Source organism: Alligator sinensis, unplaced genomic scaffold (genome assembly GCF_000455745.1).
Source record: "Alligator sinensis unplaced genomic scaffold, ASM45574v1 scaffold487_1, whole genome shotgun sequence".
NCBI classification, from domain to species: Eukaryota; Metazoa; Chordata; order Crocodylia; family Alligatoridae; genus Alligator; species Alligator sinensis.
The window spans coordinates 45,824-56,779 of NW_005842301.1; positions in this window are offsets into that span (position 1 = coordinate 45,824).

Here is a 10,956-nt window from a genome sequence, read left to right on the forward strand (position 1 = left end):
CAGCACTCTTTCCTGCCTATGCAGGGGGTCGGACTCAATAATCTATTGAGGTCCCTTCCGACCCTAACATCTATGAAAGTAGGGGGCGCTCCTGCCTTGAGCCGCCCACCTCACTGCGCCCAACCACCTTCCAGGCTCTGAGTGCCTCCCTGGGGTGCCTCACATCCGGCCCACCCCTTCCCTGGAGCACACCCGCTAGCCTGGGGTTCCCACTGCCAACATCCAAGGCTCTGGACTCAATTCGGGCTCTGTGCACCTCAGAAAACGCAGGCCTGATCGTCCACTTGGTACTAGACCCAATACAGGCACTTGGGGCACTTTCCCAAGCCTGGGGCTTAGTAGGAAAGCCTCCCTTAGTCCACAGACATAAGGGGCCTCCTCGGCATAATTTAGACCCACCCCTCAATAAGTCTCCCACACCGGTCACAAAGGAGAACTTTATTGATTACAGGGGCTAGGGGGAAAACCGGGTAAAAGGTAGAGCAGTATCATAGGAATATCAGAGGGATCCCATAGAGCAAACCAGTATGGCTGAGGTAGCCTTTAGATCATGCATCTGAGTTACTGTAAACTAGATATCTAGTCGAATCTCAAGTAGCTTACTCTCACGCATCATCCAGAGGTGGTTGGAGTTTTCCTCTGGAGGCAGGTCACTCTTTGAGCGTGCGGTTATGAGGAGAGAGCCTGTTTCAGATGGTGAAGCTCCTCTCCCAGTTTCAGATTCACCTCAATGACCACATGGCTAAAGGCTGCCTTCTTCCTGGACCGGGCCTTTAAATAACCTTTCTGACCTCAGCAGCCCGGTCCAATCGAAGCTGCCAGTGCTGGCCACTAGCCAATCAATTTAAAAAGCATCACTTGTTACCTGGGCCAGTGAGCGGGACTTTTCCCTCCCCCTTCCCAGGTGAGCAGAGAATCCACACCCGAGGCACCAGGCTTTTGTGATCCCCCTCCCTGAGGAATTCAAACACCAGCCTCTCACGCTGGCAGAAAGAGATTTCTGGAGAGGGACACAGACGGTGGCATTTCTGCCACACTTCCCCCCACTCCTTTATAAGCTCGGACACAGGGCCTCTCAGGGCTGTGGGTCCGGGCGTGTCAGGTCAGGTAGTTCCCACGGGATGCCAGAAAAAATACAAACAACCTAAAACGAGTTATAAGAATAACATACAGAAACCATAAAACCTGATGGTCAGTCTTACACTAGTGATCTCTTCACTAGTCCCGAGTCTAGAGGACCCACTACACAGAGTCCTTTCGTGACAAGGCATCCGCTATCACATTCTGGCTTCCCTTGATGTGCTCAACAGTGAAGTTGAACTCTTGAAGCTGCCAGGCCCATCGCTTCAGCTTGGCATTAGTGTTTTGCATGGTCTACAACCACTGCAGTGGGGCATGGTCTGACAGGATGGTGAACTGTTGTCCCCATAAATAGGGCTTCAGCTTGTTCAGTGCCCAGACAATTGCCAAGCACTCCTTCTCGATGGATGATAGGTTCTTCTCCCAAAGGATTAACTTCCGGCTGAGGTACACCACAGGGTGCCATGTCTCTTGTTGCTCCTGTAAGAGTACAGCTCCTAGTCCTACGTCGGAGGCATCCATTGCCATGTAGAAGGGTTTATCATGGAGCAGTGCCTTCAGAATCGGTTGTTTGACCAGTGCAGCCTTGAGAGAGTCAAATGCTTCCTGGCACCCCTGCTTCCAGACCACCGGGTCTGGGCTGCCCTTCTTGGTCAGCTCGTGCAGCAGAGCTGTGGTTGCTCCAAACCCAGGGACAAACTGTCTGTAATATCCAGCCAGGCCAAGGAAGGCTCTGACTAGCTTCTTGGTTTGTGGAGGTGGCCAGTCTTTGATGGCCTCGATCTTGTCCCACAAAGGAGCAATATGACCTCCACCCACACAATGACCCAAGTATACTACCTCAGATAGTGCCCACTGGCACTTTTTGGCTTTCACCGTAAGACCAGCTTGCTTGATCTTACCCAACACGGTGGTCAGGTGGATCAGGTGTGACTCGAAATCGTGACTGAAGATGGCGATGTCATCGATGTAAGCCATGGCAAACTGCTCACATCCTTGCAGCAGATTATTAATCAGTCTTTGGAAAGAGGCAGGAGAGTTGCGCATACCGAAAGGTAAAACTGTGAACTCGTATAGCCCTATAGGTGTGGTAAAGGCAGACTTGGCTATGGCATCCGGGTCCAGTGCCATCTGCCAAAATCCTTTAGACAGATCGAAAGTAGAGATCACCTTGGCTGGGCCCAGGCGATCCAGCAAAGTGTCCATCCTGGGCATAGGGTACGCATCAGGGGTGGTAATAGCATTAAGCTTCCTGTAGTCCACACAGAACCAGATGGTCCCATCCTGCTTCCGAACGAGTACCACCAGATTGGCCCAGGGACTCGTTGAAGGCCGGATTACCCCCAACTCTTCCATCTCTGTGATCTCCCATTTTATTTCTTGCCTCACCTTCTCATTAACTGGGTAATGTCGGGAGTATACAGGGCGATGGCTGCCTGCATCTATAGAGTGTACTGCCAGGTCCGTTTTACCTGGTTTATTAGAGAACACTGTCTCAAAGTCCTCGAGTGCTGTGAGCAGCTGGTCCTTGTCCTGGGAGGGCAGATGGTCTGGCAGGCAGAGTTCCTCGATCCCTGCCTCGCCATCCTAGTCACCATACATGACCGGCTCCTCCGGTGTTCCCTCAATGGAAGGAACCCAGAATACCATCTCCTTTCTGTCATAGTAGGGTTTAAGCATGTTCACATGAACTGTCTTAGGCTTTCTATCCCTAATAGCCACTACATAGGTCACATCATCCAGTCTGTCCAGGATAGCATGAGGACCTTCCCAAGCGACTTGCAGCTTGTCTGTTTTTAGTGGCAGGAAAACCATAACATTATCACCCTGCTCAAAGGTACGTAAGTGAGCCTTTTCATCATACCAGGACCTTTGCTTCTCCTGGGCCTGTCCCAGGGAGTCTCGTGCCATTTTCATCATGTCAGTCAGTTTCTGACGAAAGTTAAGCACATACTCCACCACTGAGGGCCTTGTGGAAGGGATCTTCCCTTCCCACTCCTCTCTCACCAAATCGAGAGGACCTCGCACTCGCCTCCCGAACATCAGCTCGAAGGGTGAGAACCCAGTGGACTCCTGGGGCACCTCCCGGTAGGCAGAGCAGATGCGGCAGTTTCTCATCCCAGTCATTGGGGCTGGAGTCCACATAGGCCTTTAGCATCCCTTTCAAGGTCCCATTGAACCTTTCCGCCAGCCCATTTGTCTGAGGGTGGTCTAAAGGTGTTCCACCCCACAGCAGTCCCACAGGCACTTCATCACCTCCTCCATGAAGTTCCCACCCCGGTCCGTCAGGCTCTCGGAGGGAAAACCCAGCTGACAGAAGACCTTGATTAGGGTGTCAGCAACCACGGGTGCCTCAAGGGAGGTCAAGGCAACTGCCTCTGGGTACTGAGTTGTGAAATCCACTAGAGTCAGTATGTATTTCTTTCCTCTACGAGTCTTATGTTTCAGCGGTCCCACAATGTCTACTGCCACCCTGTGGAAGGGTTGATTGATGATAGGGAGGGGCTGCAGGGGAGCCCTTCTCCTGTCCCCACTTTTGCCCGTCCGCTGGCATGTCTCGCAAGATTTGCAGTAGTCTGTCACATTCTGGGCAATTCTGGGCCAAAAAAAGTTCACCTGTAACCGCTGGCGTGTCCGTTCCCTGCCCATGTGACCAGCACACGGTAAATCGTGAGCCATGGAGAGCAATTGCTGTCTGTATTTCCGGGGTACAATAAGCTGGCGCTGGGGCTCCCAGGTCTCGGCGTGGTTCCTCGGCACCCACAACCGATAGAGAAGCCCCTTATCCCAGACAACCTGTTCCCTTTCTTCCAGAGTGAACTCAGTCTCTTGCTCCTGAGCCATCTGCCGGAGTCCCTCCAAGCTGGGGTCCTCCAGAACCTTCCGCTTGAACTCCTCCTGCCCAGCTAGGCAATCAGCAGAGAATTCAGGTGCTCCTGCAGGGAGTGCGCACACACCCTCAGGGACTTCCTGGGTCTCCTCCCTGATAGTCTCACCTCCCTCTGCCACTGACGGAATACACCCCTCCCTGGGACTGTCACTTAACTCACCCATGGGGTCGCTAGTTCCTTCCGGGACCGGTGTGCAATCGCCATCTGCAGGGGTCCCTTCCACTGCAGCCAATGGTGTGGTTGTCTCCTGGGAATTTTCTAACCCCCCCTCTTTAGCCTTCCTGCTCTGCAGATGAGTCACCGCATGAACAGTTCAAGGCTTTGGCTCTTGGGTCTGTTCCCACCTCCGGAGCTGGGATTCCTGCCCCATAAGATCCCGTCCCACCAGGATGGGGACCGGAGCCCCTTCCATCACCCCCATTTCCAGGTACGTTGCACAGTCGTTCCACACAACAGGTGCACGGATTACCGGTACTGTAAGAGGTGGGGGCCCCACCCCTTGAATAGTAAGTGTCTTCCCCAGGATTATGTCTGCAGACGAGACGAGGTTGGAATTGATTCATGTCACACTGGACCCCAAGTCCAGTTCCCCCACAAGGGTCCTCTCCTTTACCATGATCATGGTCCGGTGGGGGGCCATCACCTCCTCCGAGTTTGTGATCCTGTAGCAACAGACACTCCCCTCAGAATGGCTCCGGCCTTCCCCCTCACGGCTGTTGCACGCCTGACGAGCCTGGGTCCATTGCTTAGCTTTGGGCAGTTGGGCTTGATGTGGCCCGGCTCCCCGCAGTTATAGCACCCCCTCCTTTCTGAATTGGGTGGTTTGTCCGAATCTGGGGCCGCCTTGCGCTCTGCAGGAGGTGGCCCTCTTTCCCCTTTTTGACCTGGACCTCCCTTTCCCCCTCTCTGGAACCCTTTTTGTTCCTTCCCAGAGTAGGGAGGCTTCTCACGATTTAGCAACAGTCTGTCTGCAATTTCAGTGGCCTCTTGAGCATTTTACTGCTCAAGAGGCCACTAAGATACTAGAGATCATGGACTAAATACAGACATTTGGATTTTTGACACATTATAATCTGCCTGGCAACTGACTCCCCAGCCCAGCCCGGCTTCTTTACTTTTCATTCCATCCAGGAAGAGCACACACCAACTGCTGAAACTTCCTTAGCCTGACGAAGGGTTTTTGAACCCAAAAGCTTGCTTAATAACTATTCTCCAACTATTTGGGTTGGTCTAATAAAAGATATCAAATTCACCCTGTGGCAGAAATGCCACTGTCTGTGTCCCTCTCCAGAAATCTGTCTCTGCCAGCATGAGAGGCTGGGGTTGAATTCCTCAGGGACGGGGATCTTCCTCCCTGCCTACATGACAAAAGCCTGGTGCCTTGGGTGTGGATTCTCTGGTCACCTGGGGAGAGAGAGGGAAAAGCCCCTCGCCCACCAGCCCAGGTGACCTGTGATGCTTTTCAAATTGGTTGGCTAGCGGCCAGCACTGGCAGCTTCGATTGGACTGGGCTGCTGAGGTCAGAAATGTGATGGCTCAGAAGGAGACCTAGGAGCAGCATTAATGCTGAATCAGCAACCCATAGCATTTGTCTCTTGTCTTGCCTGCCACATCTTGATGGGTAAATAATGAATCAGGAGGCTACCCACAGGCCTTTGCATGGCCCTGGTCTGTTAAACCCCACAAGAACTCACTGGTCCTTGGGGCCTTCACCAGACCTCACTCCAGTATTGTGCTGCACAGGGTACCTTGAGCCTTAGGGGTTAAATGCATGGCTCCAAGTCTCCTCTATATGATGCCCCATGCCTTGCAGGTGTTATACAGATATTGTTACCACTGCTGAGGTTTCATCTAACTCTGCCTCTGCCACCTTAGTCTAGCTAGGCCTTCTAGCCTAGGCTCACTGGTGACAGACCTGGCTTTGAGGCACTAGCTCCAATCAATCTCTTCCTGTTATCGGGCCCTCTGGGCCCTCAGCTGCCATGCCCCTCTGGCACTAGGGGCTCCAAGTGCTTGTGTACTCTGTGCTTTGCACACATTTTGCCCACTACAGGCTCTGTAACTACTCAAGCCCCAAGCCAGCTACTGGCCAGACTAGGAGATTGCATGCCCCCTCCAGGCACTAATGAAGCCTCTGTACCTCCCCATACAGCACCAGCTTAAACAACACAAACATAAGCCCCTGGGCTATAACATAAAAGTAACAGAAGGGCCTCATGCTGCCACTTTAAGTAGGCAACCTTCTCACCTAGTACAGTGTGCCTCCTAGCCCTGGGTACCTTATGAGCTCTAGGAGTCTTATTAGTCTTGCAGGGAGCAGGATAGGCCACCAGGTAGCCCTGAGTAGCTTGCTTCTGCAGGCACATCTTCCCCTGACACTTGCCAGAGAACTCACCCTTACTATCCCCAGCCTTGGGCTTATATGTGCCCAGCACTCTGCCTCCTGGTCAGCTGACTGCTTGCAGGTGCTGGCTAATTACTTCATTGGCCTGTTGCTCAGCCAACTCACAGCTGTGGTGCACTGCCTAGTATGCAAAGCCCATGGCTAAGCTGCTTTTGCCCTGAGACACAAGCATAGGGTCTCTCTGCTGTTGTTCTGAGATCTCCAAGGAATAAAAAAGGAGAACTCAACTACAGCAGTCTCCCTTGCTTACCTTTAGCATTATTTCCCCCTCATTTCCCCACCTTCCCTCCCTTCTCTACCCATTGTTTTCCTAATTTCCAACTATTTTTTATTCTCCCTGACCTCCTGTCACACTTTTAGCTTCTTTCATTCCTTGGAGATCTCAGAACTACCAACCAAAAACCCTAGACAAATTGGAGCATTTGACTCCAACCAAATACCTTAGACAAATTGGAGCATTGGGCCAAAAGAAATCTTATGAAGTTCAACAAGGGCAAATGCAAAGTGCTGCATTTAGGACAGAATAATCCCATGCATTAGTATAGGATGTGGACTGACTGGGCAAACCTCAGTTCTGCAGAAAAGGATCTGGGTTACAGCGGACAATAAGCTGAATACTGAGCCAACAGTGTGCCTTTGTTGTCAAGAAGGCTAATAGTATACTGGGCTTCATTAGTAGGAGTGTTGGCAGCAGATCAATGGAAGTAATTATTCCCCTCTATTTGATACTGGTGAGACCATATCTGGAGTGCTGTCTCCAGTTTTGTCCCCCTACCCGCACACGCACACACAAGAAAGGATGTAGATAAGTCCAGTGGAGGGCAAAGAAAATGGTTAGGAGGCTGGGGAAATGACTTAAGAGGAGAAGGTGAGGAAACTGATCTTATTTAGTCTGGAGAAGAGAAGACTGAGGGGGCGTTTAATAGCAACCTTCAATTCCTTGAAGGGTGGTTGCAAAAAGGATGGAGCTAGGCTCTTTTCAGAACAAGGGGTAATGGTCTCAAGTTGCAGCAAGGGAAGCTTAGGTTAGATAATAGGAAAGACTTTCTCATGAGGAAGGTAGTGAAATACTGGAACAGATTGTCACAGTATCAACCTGTGAAGGGTGTGGGTGCTTTAGTACTTTCTTCCCCAAGGAAAGTTTGCTTCCTGCCTTTCTCCCTCTCTCTCTCTTACCCACCGTGACGTTGATGTAAAAGAAAGAAAGGCGAATTGGTCCCAACAGGAGGCAATACTTTGCCTGGAGGAAAAAGGTTCATCTAGCTAGATTCTGGTAGCCACCAAAAGAAAGGCCTGCTGGGTTGACCCTTAGAGGGTCTGTATTGGAAGCTCCTTCACCCCTGCACTCCTACCTCAGGCCTCTGTATGACTGTCCATGGCTAAACCCTGGCTCTGTTCATGACAGCGGCTTCACACTAAGCTTTGCCCTGAAAAAGTCCCTAGCTGAAGGCCCCAGATTTCACCCCGGGAATACCTGACAGTCTATCTTTTATGAAAATCAAGAAATGTGGACAGCTTGGCTGCGTCTCATCTGTTTGAGTCCTTTTTGCTGTCAGGTGATGTTCCCTGTCCCCCATTTCAGTTCCAGCATCTTCTTGTATCCTTCCACTGGGTACTCCAGCCTACCAGGGATGGTGCTCTGTTTCCAGCTGCCACTTGGCATCCCTGATGAAGAACCCACATGCTGCCAGTCAGGGCTGTAGGTTTTCTAGCCGTCCAGGGCTAGGGATGCCCATTATCCTGGTTTCTGGCTGGGGGACCGTCCCTCCCCAGCCAGGATTCCCTGTGCCATGTACCATGTGATTCAGCCCAGCAGATCCTAGCTGGTGTGCCCAAAGTGCATGTCTAGTGCTGTAGGGGTTTAGGTTGTAGGTCAGGGGATTGTAGATGTTTAGTCCTCGGGGAATGAAGTTGTGTTTCTTGTCTAGTGCTGTGGCACTTGCTGCACCAGCCGTCGTTATGACTGCTGGGGAGAGTTTCCACCACAGCACTAGTAAGGGGAAGGGTGTGAATGAGGGCTTTCTTTCTCCCACTTCACTCACTCTGCCACACAGGTGACTTGGAGAGGCTCTGGAATCTCTATCCTTGGAGGTTTTTAAGACCCAGCTAGACAGCCTTGGCGGGAATCATCTAGTTGGGGATGGTCTTGCTTTGAGCATGAGGATGGACTAGATGAGTTCATGAGGTCTCTTCCAACCCTAATCTTCTACGATTCTATGAAGTTAGAGAGGGTCCAGAGGCAGGCAACAAAGATGATAAAGGGTTTGGAAAGCAAGATTCTAATATTATAAAAGCCTTTGTCTGTCTGTCTATCTATAATGCTTTATTCACACTCTGATTGGCTGACTGAAACAACCAGAGTGTAAATATAGCTTTGGGACAGGAGGTGGAGGTGATGGAGGGGGGAGTAATGGAGCGGGGGTGGTGTTAGCTCCCTGGAGGCGGTGACGATGGAGCAGAGGGGTGGGGTGAGGCCACCAGAGCCTCGCTCCCAACCCCGCCTTGCTCCTTGGAGGTGGCGGCAGTGGTCACTTCCCCCCCCCCATCATTCTTGATGGGCAATTGGCTAGTATATAAAGAAAGAGCTAGGCATGTTTGCTATAGAAGACTTTGTTCTGTTTTGGTTTTGAAATGGTTAACTCTACTGCACTCTGGAAGCATTATCTCATCTGTATGGAGGTAGAGCTGTTGCACGTGCACACCATGGACTCCCAGAACTTGCTGGAACTTGATGAGCTATTGATCTGAAGGCCTAGTGACATCAACCAAACACGCGCAGCACTGTAACCTAGTTCTGGCATGAACCTGGACTGGTTCTGTCCAGTTTCTGTGAGGCAAAAATCAGAGATCACCTTGATTGACAGTAAATGCCTGAGGTGAGAAAGATATTGATTGGATGAGACTGGAAAGTATGTTACAGATGAATGATTGATAGCTGACAGCTGGATTATGCTTGGTGGGTAAAAGGGGGGTGATTTTTTTTGAGCCTTAAAAAGTCTAGGCACCTCAGGGTAGGGCTCTTTCACCTTGGTGCATGCTTTCTGCCCTGATTCTTCCTATGAGGAGAGTTCCAGTTGTTCCTGTGTTGGTTCAGATCCAATTCTTGGGATCCTGCCTGATACCTTGTTTGCTCTGTGTGTGTGTGTGTGTGTGTGTGTGTGTGTGTGTGTGTGTGTGTGTGTCCCCTAATGTGAGGGATGAGTGACTTTAAATTCTAGGCTCAACCTCTGTGTCTCAGGGAGAAGTCCCCAGGGACAAAGTTGAAGGTGTGAGAGTGGGGTGTGTGGCATGTGTATGGTGACCATGAACTGTGAGTTGAGTGCTCTCTGAGCAAGACTCCAGAACTGACTCCTCATTGCTTCCCTCGCTGTAGCAGACCAGTGCTCGCTTATCTTGGGATTTCGCTCATTAGGAAAGATAAGTAACTTGCTGTGTTTTGTGTATCTAAATTCTTGTCCCTGTTGCCTTGTATTATTGTATTGAATCTCTTTATTTTATAATCTTTGTTTATTGTTCTTCATTATTTCTATTTATAATAAAAGTTATTCGTGTTTCTTCACTTTAAATCTTTGTTCTAATCTATTATCTTATTATTTAAATAATATTTAATTCACTTACAATAAAACCTTGCTGGGCAAACTACCCTTTTCCTTGTCATGATGTGTCAAAAATGTCTCATGATCTCACTACACAAAGGCTTCACAGCTGAGAACTGCAAATTGTTTTTTTTTCTCTTCTTTCTTCCTGCACTAGATAATCAGTAGCATAATAAAGAACAGTCCAAACAAATGTTCGGCTTGCGATAAGGCTGATTCCTGTGAGAACACAGAGATTAGTTACTGCCTGCTTTGCACATACATTTTGCAACCCTTGTTACTTCCTCATTTTAGGACTACGCATGTACTAAAACTTTGCAGAAAACTGTAGCAAATCACAGATTGCCACAATGGAATCTTGTTCATGAGGGGTATAAAAATGTAACTTCGGGCGTGGCTAGGGGTCGACTCAGCTTTGAGCATTGAACTCCCTTGTCGATCTGTTTGCAAACAAATAAACACAAGATGGATCCAGCCTGATTGTGTGTGACTCTCTCCTTGAGGTATATTGGAAAAGCCTCCAGGGGCACGAAACTAGCCGTTTGTGCAACAATTTGGCGAGCCAGGCAGGAGTAACCCTTAGACCACCCCAGGGTCGGACGACAAGACCGGAAAAGGTGTCCGTGGAGTGGCCACCAGACTGCTTTTGGAGTCTGCCACGGCACTGGAACTGTGAGTCGGGACACCTGGGAAGTTAAAGGCTCTCCCTTAAATGAGTCAACCAGGCTAAGTGGATCTGAAGAGACGGCGCCAGGGTGTTGGCAGGAGTAAGTATTCGCTTTCCTTATGTCACTTGAGTAGTCTTTCGGGGAATTTGGAATTTTGGAACGTTCAGTATATAAGTCTGAACATTAGCCCCAGGGACTTTGTTGTTTGGTTTGAAGTTCAGCTGAATATTAGTTGACACAATGGGTTTGGGTAGCTCTTGAGAAGAAAACTCCGCAACCCCATTAGGATGCATGCTAAGAAACTTTAGTAAGTTCAA